The following is an 8,602-nucleotide window of genomic DNA, read 5'->3' as shown; positions in this document are numbered from 1 at the left end:
GACATCTATCTCACATATTAACCATCCTGCCCTATTTTATTCTCTTGCCTTTCCTGTCACAATTGCTGGCTCTTATTCCCTGCCTAACAAATATTCTGCACTGCAAATTCCATTATAGTGCCTAAAAGAAATAATATGGATTATTTTTTCTAAATACAACTTAGAAAAGGTAAGCCATAAGAAAACCCTAAAGTATACTAATAGAACAGGACTTTTTATATTTCTATACAATTCATCTATATGTGTATGTCTTAAAATTATTCTTCAGTTTGTACTTTTAAATCTATGCTAAGTGATATGTACATAATTTTCAAGCATCTTTAATTAACTTGTAGATAAATACATGCCATATATCTTTATGTTCTAGACATTTCACAGGCAAAAATTATTTAAAAGTAAATCTCTGGTCTATGTATGGATATGAAGTTTAAACTATGAAGTCTCCCATAAGAAATCAGGCATAGTAACACACATTTGTAATGCTTGCATTCAAAAGGCTGAGGAACGAGGAACACCATGTGTTTAAGACCATTCACGGCTACATAACAATTTCCAATCTAGCATGGGCTATTTGGTGAGATCCTGATTCAAAAAATGCAAACAAAATCAGACACAAAAAGGAAAACAACAAGAAATAGTGGAATAATACTGCCCAGAAAACAGATAATCAAAGATTCAAGGAAGTTAACAAGGAGGAATTTCAAATAGCTATTGTTCAGATTAAAGAAGACAGAACAATACAAGACCCAAAGGGATTATCTTTAGAAACCGACCTTTTTAAAAGTAATTAGAAAATTATATTTAATATGCTGTTCTCTATGTTGACATTCAGAAAATATTTTCTAGGGCTATAATTAATATTAATCATCTTTTTATTGTGTGTTGGGAAGTTCCAGATAATAGATTATATAGTCTATGAAAAATTACTCTTTTTAAATTATTTTTTGTCCATGCCATAGATATTTATCTATTTTTTAATATTTTTCCCATGATATTTATTAAGCTCTACATTTTTCTCTGCTCCCCTCCCTGTCTCTCCCCTCCCCACTTCAACCTTCCCCTAAGGCCCCCATGCTCCCAATTTACTCAGGAGATCTTGTCTTTTTATACTTTCTACTTCCCATGTAGATTATAACTATGTAAGTCTCTCTTAGTGTCTGTAATGTCTATGTTCTCTGGGATTGTGGTTTATAAGCTGGCTTTCTTTGCTTTATGTTTAAAAACCACCACCTATGAGTGAGTGCATGTGATAATTGTTTCTCTGTGTCTGGGTTACCTCACTCAAAATAATGTTTTCTAGCTCCATTTATTTTCCTGCAAAATTTAAGCTGTCACTATTTTTTTCTGCTGTGTAGTACTCCATTGTGTAAATGTACCACATTTTTTTATCCATTCTTCAATCGAGGGGCATTTAGGTTGTTTCCAGGTTCTGGCTATGACAAACAAAGCAGCTTTAAATTATTTTTTATTTTTACATTTTTTATTTTATTTATGTTTTCATTAAAATGTTCATTTAAAATGTAATTATGTTACTTCTACTTCCTTGTTTTCCCTCCATTCCCTCCCACGCCTCCTCTTTTCAACCCTTCTCAGATCCTTCATCACTCCCTCTCAAACTGATGAACGTTTTCTTTTATTATTCATATATGTGTGAATTGTGTGTGTGTGTGTGTGTGTGTGTGTGTGTGTGTGTGTATACAATCCTCTGAGTCCATTTAGTATGGTTCTGTGTAGATGGTTTCAATCCTGACCACTTTATATTGGATAATCAACTAAGAGGCTTGTCCATGGTAGAGACTAATTCTCCCTCTCTTAGCAGTCATTCCTTTCTGGTAGTTCTTGGTCTGTTATTGGAACCCTGTGATTTGTCTATTGGTATTATCATTGTTCAGGTCCTGTTTAGGCAACCATATTGTTGAGGTACCATGAGTATAAATTCCCTATAATTTTTAGAAGACACACTCTCACAGCAGACTTGCTGATCCTCTATATCTTACAATCTCTTCATCCCCTCTTCCATGGTGTTCCCTGTAGTGGGAGAGTGGTGGGTTGTGGCCCGGCTCCCAGCTAGCTTTACCCAAAATAATTACACAGAAACTGTATTCTTTTAAACACTGCTTGGCCCATTAATTCCAGCCTCTTCTTGGCTAACTCTCACATCTTGATTAACCCATTTCTAATAATCTGTGTAGCACCATGAGGAGGTGGCTTACCGGGAAAGATTCTAGCCTACACCCGTCTCAAGTAGAAGAATCATGGCAACTGACTCATTTCCCTTCTTCCTCCCAGCATTCTGTTCTGTCTTCCCCGCCTACCTAAGGGCTGGTTTATCAAAGGCCAAGGCAGTTTCTTTATTAACCAGTGAAAGTAACACATAGACAGATGACCCTCCTACATCAGTTCCCTGAGCCTTGGGTTTAGGAGTTACGTTGTAGATATATCTTTGAGACTGGGCTCCACATAATCTCTTCCTTATGCCCAGCTGCAATTTTCTTTAATGGTCTTCATGTGCTGTAAAGAGAAGCTTCTAGGATGGTAGGTGATAGTTACACTTATCTGTGGGCATAGGATAAGTTTTAGAATGCAGTTAGGAATTGTGCTGATCCAATAGAAATAGTAGGTTCTCACTAAAGATCTATGACTTCACTGGCCTTTGCTAGTTTTTTTAAGTTTCTAGTACCAGTCATGATACTTCTACCAAGTGAGCCTTATGTCCAATTATAGAGGTGTTGATTACTGCCAAGACATGACTGCCACTATTGCACCTTTAGGGGTTTCTTGCCATGGTGGTCTTTGTTATAGGTCATTAATATCACAGCTGCGTAGGACTATTGATTTCTTCCCTCCCTTGGCAGTTTACATAGTACTTTCTGGTACTATGAAAGCTAGACCTCAGGAAGAAGACGTTTAGGTTAGATCCTGCTTGAACCTTTGGAGTCCTGTGTCTGAAGTTTGTGGTATCTTCAACAACAGAGACTTCTGAGAAGCTACAAGGGCAGCAACAATAGCCTATATTACTTGTAGAATCACTTAGACTACCCTGAACAACAACTCAAACAAAGAGGTTTCTTATGCTTGGTACTGGAGTTTTGTTAAATACCCTATGATTCTTATGGGAAACATTGTAAGCCTAATTATCATAACTTCATAGGTATAGATGTGTATATATATGTGTGTGTGTGTGTGTGTGTGTGTATACTTATAAGTATACACACACACATATATATTGTGTATAATTTGTGGCTTTAATAAATTTCCTTATTGTTATTTGTTCCTCCTCCCTCCTTGTCCTTCTGTATTGACCTCCCTCTGTGCTCCGAAATTTAAGTCTGCATTCAAAGGATTGGGTTTCTAGCCCCTGAAAAGCTTTCAATGAGAGCATGAATTTCATGGGAAATTGTGGTAAAGCTGGCTAATGAAAACCTTTGGACTTACATAATATCTGTGTAATAATTTTCTTGTGACTAAAACAAAAGCATTTTAGATTTGCTCTAATGTGACCTCAAATTTATAAGAAGACTGCTGGTGAACTGATAAGATTTAGAGATCAATAGGACACAAGAATCATCTAAATTTGCAGGCACTGCAGCCATGGCAACAACCTTGGCAAAGTCTCCACACAGATAGTAACAAGCCACTTTAAAATGACTGGGAACTGAGCCAAGAGAAGGAACTCAGAAACAAGGACTCCGTAAATCTTAAGGATAGACGTCTCCCTGTACATGAAAAACAAAGGACAACTTCTAAAGCATTTTCTTTGATTTATTTTCTGATCTCTCTAAATTTAAGAAACTTACAGTCTGGGAAGCTGACCCAGTCTTTCAAAGAAAAGGACAAACAGTTCCGTGGTTCTTAGCATGCAGGCCCACTGAATATCAGACCCACCTGGATAGACTCTAAATGGTATGGCCTGTTCAGAACAAAAGACAATGTTCAAGACTCTCAAGAGCAATTAGACACAAGCTAAAGAGCAGCAATTCTGGGGAATCTGAATATAAAAAGAAAATTCATCAGGCAGTTAAAGGATCTGGAGAGAAGCTGCTGAAGTTGCTAAGATGTAATAATTTGATAGATGCAGGAATCCCAAGAAGGTTTCCTGGAGTGGCATCTCTTTTCCATGAGTGGGTAATTGCGAGAGAGTCATTGCAATTCTATAAGGTAGGAGCAGGAGCAAAGCAATCGCTGTCCCGAAAGAGGACCTCTGGAATAATTCAGCATCGGCGCAACTGCAAACATGAAATGATGCCAAGCAGCCATAGAAGTACACCAAATTACATAATAGGGGTGTTGGAGAAGCTGAGAATAACCCCAAACACCACTTATCCTTCTATCAAACTGGTTTGGCGAGTCTAAAATAGAGAAGGACATTACATCAGCCTTTTACTAATCCGTGGTCACTGACATAGCAAATGCAGATCTCTTGATTTTGGTCGCCAATGTATTTTGCCTTCATTTAGACAGAATTCTATCTTTATTGTCTTACTCTGGCAACAAATTCTCAAGCACCATGGTATAATCTAGGCACATGGAATTTAGACAGAAATCCTGGACCTAATGCAGGTGGGTTCATTTCAAAGAAACCGTATTGATTAGTAGTTAGAAATAGTTGTATCCAGGACCCAGTCTTACCTCATTAATTTGATGACTACCAACAACACAACGATTTAGCAAAAAAAAAATATCCATTGGCCATTAGGAAAGGATAGTGATGATGGAGCATGCCTTTAATCCCAGTACTTAGAAGGCAAAAGCAGCAGTTCTCTCTGTGTTTGAGGACAGCCTAAGGTCCTCAGAGCAAGGAGTTCCAGGACAGCTAGCACTGCATAGAGCAACCGTGTCTCGGGGAAGAAAACAAAAGTCTTCTAGGAGTAGTGTTATAGGAAGCAAATAAACTATGAACCCAATAAGAAAAAGAATTTGTTCTTGAAGGACACATGACTGAACAGGAAGCAAAGAAATTGTTACATATGAGTATCGCCACCTTTGTATCTCGTAGCAAGTTCAACATTAGATAGAGGAACATGATAAACATGACATCTTACAGGTTAAACAGTCCCCAGAACCAAAGCATGACTCCTACGTGTTTTGCCATGATAGAGATCTATTATCATGTCCCTACAACAAATAACAAGACTCAAATCTGAAAGTCAGTCTCCAGCTACTCATTTTGCTGCAGTTAAAATAACAACTCGTAGAGTGATTTTCGAATCCTATTGCTACCCACGTGAATCTGTTTGTGATAATTGGTCACTTTTAGGAAAGAACTGGTAAGTGAGATCTCTGCCATTAAATACGTATATTATAATCATTATAGCAGAATTCTCATCTCCAAAGAAATGATAAGCCTTCACAGAAAGGTGGTGGAATCTAAAGCCAGCCCTAGAAACAAGCACTTTCATTAATGCTAAAAACACCCTGCTGCTTCTGAGAACACTCAGTAAGTGCGTTACTGCGAGCATAAGGCAATGCATAAGTTCCACATAATTGAAACATTACATTGTAGTCTGATGAAGCTTTGAGGTGGCAGTATGAAAGATACAAATTAAAATGTTCCATTCTTTAGAACTGTCTGATTTGGGGGAGTCATACAAAAATAACTTGATGCTATTAGTTATTTTTAATTTTTACATTAAAAATTTAGGTAAAAACATTAAAAGTCTGTAGAATTGTCCTTAAACTAACAAAATTGCATTAACATTCCTGGCAGAAGTTGACTTCTTTTCATTGTAGAACTGGGTGTGGTTTGGGGCTAGTTATCAGATGGATGTACACTCTGGAGCCTAGAGGCTACCTGCAGCTTATTGCTACTCTGGCTTTCCCCACTGTGGCGCTTACCGCATCCGTTCAGCAAGGAGAATCCCGACTGCTAGAAAATGTACTGCCAAAACGGATTTTTATGTGGCATAATAGGTATAGGACCGCTCACTTTTCTATAGTCTGTTTTTAAGAAGCAGTCACACCTGTTCTACAGGGAGGGGTATTACATCAAAGCATGAGCATTGGGCAGGGGTTCTGGGAAAATTAAACATAAATTTCTTCTTCTCCCAGATGTCTCCATTGTTATCAATACTTTAGCAACAAAAGTCCAAATGTTATTATATGCATCCTTTACGTATGGAAGAGATCCCTAAGGCGTACATGGTTAACTCCTACAGCACAAGTGTTCTTAATCTGTGTACTTATGAAACTAAAAAGACAGGTTTATATCCCCAAACATATCCAATATTCAGTGACAGGATAGGAACAGTGTAAAAGCTATTGACAGTTTGATTTAAAAAGGAGATGGGTCAGGGACCGTGGCACCTGTCCGTAGTGCAGGCAGAGAGAAGGCAAGAGCATATGGATTGCATGCAATCTTGCCAGATAATTGTTAAGAGTTTTTGTTTGTATTCCAAGATCCGAGACTAAGTCTCCATGGCAATCTCTATCACTCTTCTTTAACCGTGCTTTAGGTGTTCCTTCATGTCATCACCGAGAGCCAGAAACTGGACACTTACTTGGGTCTTAGTCCCTGCCATGCCAGGAGATAACCTATCTTACTTTGGTGTCTCAGGAAGACCCTGGAAAGGGTTTTGTTTGACACAGTTAGTTGATCCTTACATTAGTTTCTGTGACTAAGATGGTATGCATGATTAGTCAACCTTAGGCAAGTAACTAGTTCGAGAATTAAACTTGGGATCACTTTTACTAGAACTAAATGAACTTTAAAACCTTACCCTATGTTTAATTGTATAATGAAGAAAATATTGTGGCACGGTGTTGTGAAGGAGAGATTTTCATATCTCGATTCAAGCAACCAAAATACTGCATGCATGCAAATAATATTCTAGTTTCTGCTGAATCCCCTCCATTCCAACTTCTTCATTCATAAGAATTAGTACTCTCATTCATCTCACGATCTGCAAAGCAATTCCATCAGCGTCCTTTCTGAAAGAGGAAGACAAACCAGCTCTACACAGCATCCCTATCAGAGAAGTAGTCAATGCAGAGAAGTAATTTGATGAGAATAAACCTCCTACTCAACCAGACAGCAGCTGTCGATATTTATGATACCAAAACAGGAAAGCTGCAGCATGAGTAAGGCTATCACATCTCTCCTCATAACAACATGAAATGTGGAGAGAGCCAGTTAAGGAAGGAATGCTCAGAATCCCAGCCAGAGCTCAGACCACTCCCTCAGATCCGATGGTAGAGGTTCCATTCCCAACAGAAGCTCATCAACTGGTTAGTACTCACATTCATTAATAAGATGACCTGTGAGTTCAAGGCCAGCCTAGTCTACACAGAAAATACTAGATCCGGTAGAGCTACTCTGACACTATCTCAAAAGAACCAAAATTTTAAAAAGAAAGGAAGAAGAAAGAAAGAAAGAAAGAAAGAAAGAAAGAAAGAAAGAAAGAAAGAAAGAAAAAAGTAGTGCTTCCCTTACAAAAATCTGTGTGAACAGGTTGGAAAGCAAATGTTTACATATTTTACACAAATGTGAGTATCTTTGAGGTTAAAACACTCCTGGAAAATTCTGCTTGGTAGTTGCCTGGCCATCGATATCTTTGAAGTCATCAATGGGACACACAGAAGCTTAGATTTCTTGAAGGGAAAAGTATTTATTGTCTCCCTTATCTACACCTTTGGGGCTGGTTAACTCTTTCTTGATGTTTTGAGGCCACCAGAAATTTGACCTCCTTAGAGATGTTTTCTCTGGACCATCTATTCTCTGAGTTTGTTCTCTCCTCTTTTATTTCAGTGTATAGAACTTGTTTACCTGTTGAAGTGCATTGTAGTTCACACAGGGTATTTGTTAATTTCCTTGTTTTCTAAAACTTTCTCTAACCACACATTAAGATCACTGATGCAGGGATGACTTCCTCTTGATTGTTACATTCCTTAGTTCCCAACATAATGTCTAGTATGTAGTAACCATCAGTGAATATTGGATGTTCCAATAGGAAGAACACCTAACTCAATAGTTAAGACCTTGCCATTGTTCATAGAGGTTGTTCAAGGACTAATTCTTTCTATGATCACATGGGGTAAGAGAAACATTTTTTCCTATATGAAACCTAGAGAACAGGTAAGCATAAATTGACTATATTATTTGATAACTTCAACATTATAAGTTCAAAATAGTAAAGATTTTTTTCCTAGGGCACTTAAAATTTTCTCATTTTAAAAGTATTTTCTATAATAAATATAACAGCTCTCACTTGCAAAACCAGTGTTACCAAAAGCATAAAATGAAAATGTTTAACTTCCTTTCAAACCTGTGCTTAATTCAACACAAGTCAATAAAACATTTTTCAAGGTCAAAAGGGACCCATGTTACATTTAGAAGTCAAGACATTGCATAGAAATATAACCTACATTGTACTTAATTTTAAAAACCAAATGAATGCTTTATTCTGTGGTTAATGTGTTATAAAAAAATGAAGTCTTCTTTACATCCCAAAGCCAAAGCAATGTAATGGCACAATAAAGAACACTTTGTTGTTGGTTTTTTTTGTTTTATTTTGTATAGTCTTCATATACCAGTAAAAATAAACTCTTTAATAAATAAATATATATAATAAATATTTGTAAATTGAAAAATGTATAAATAGGTCCA

This window comes from Arvicola amphibius, chromosome 4 (assembly GCF_903992535.2).
Source record: "Arvicola amphibius chromosome 4, mArvAmp1.2, whole genome shotgun sequence".
Taxonomy (NCBI): domain Eukaryota; kingdom Metazoa; phylum Chordata; class Mammalia; order Rodentia; family Cricetidae; genus Arvicola; species Arvicola amphibius.
Note: the sequence above shows the minus strand (reverse complement) of the source record.